We start from the raw sequence: 986 nt of genomic DNA, 5'->3' as shown, positions 1-986 counted from the left end.
ATATTTTCATGTGTTTGTTGGCCATCTGTATGTCTTCTTTGGAGATAATGTTTATTTAGGTCTTCCACTCATTTACTGACGGGGTTATTTTTGGGGGTGAGGTGGAAAGAGGAGTCTTATTTCCAAACCCACAGGACAAAAGTCTAAGGTCCCTTTTTCTCCAGCATCCCACCCAACCCACCCAGAATTCCAGGGGATGGTTTTCAACTCCCCTGGACAGTGTTTTCCAGCTTCACACTCTTGGCTGCTTCTCCAAACAGCTCCCAGAAACTCCCAAACTCCAGTTTAGAGTTGTTACAGTTGCCCAAGTTGGCAGTTTTCTCTTCCAGCCCACAGTTGCTCAGCATGAGGTGGGGCAGCTGCTGGGTGATCAGGCCCCTTAGCTTGGAGGGGTTCAACGGCTCCTTCCCACCCTCCACCAAATGCTGGTGGAAGTCCTTGGTCAGAGTCTCACTGGTCCTCTCCACGTCCCTGAATTCCTGGGCATCCTCAGAGTTGGCTGACCAACACTGTCTCATGGTGCTCAATGCACTCTGTCCTGTGGTGAGAGTTTTATCCTACAGCCAGCCCCAGAGGAGCTGATGGCTCATAATCTGCTAACAGTCGCTGAGACAGGACTGGAGGTGATTGGGTTGTTTTTTGATAGTGAACTGCATGAGATGTGTGTATATTTTAGAGATTAATCTTTTGTCATTTGCTTCATTTGCAGATATTTTCTCAATTCTGAGGACTGTCTTTTCATCTTATTTATGATTTCCTTTGCTGTGCAAAAGCTTTTAAGTTTAATTAGATCCCATTTGTTTATATTTGCTTTTATTATCATTACTTTAGAAAAGAAAGAAAGAAAAGAAAGTGAAGTCGCTCAGTCGTGTCCGACTCTTGGTGACCCCATGGACTGTAGCCTGCACCAGGATTCTCCATCCATGGGATTCTCCAGGCAAGAGTATTGAAGTGGGTTGCCATTTCCTTCTCCAGGGAATCCTCAA

The 986-nt window shown here is 45.6% G+C and overlaps 1 pseudogene; it reads right to left on the bottom strand.

The window, feature by feature from the left end:
- Nucleotides 1-203: 203 nt before the first annotated feature.
- Nucleotides 204-518, bottom strand: LOC104998039 (annotated as a pseudogene).
- Between the last annotated feature and the right edge of the window lie 468 nt (nucleotides 519-986).

The sequence above is a fragment of the Bison bison genome, unplaced genomic scaffold, assembly GCF_000754665.1.
Source record: "Bison bison bison isolate TAMUID 2011002044 unplaced genomic scaffold, Bison_UMD1.0 scf7180017852788, whole genome shotgun sequence".
NCBI classification, from domain to species: Eukaryota; Metazoa; Chordata; class Mammalia; order Artiodactyla; family Bovidae; genus Bison; species Bison bison.
This window is presented reverse-complemented; position numbering and strand designations above follow the sequence as displayed.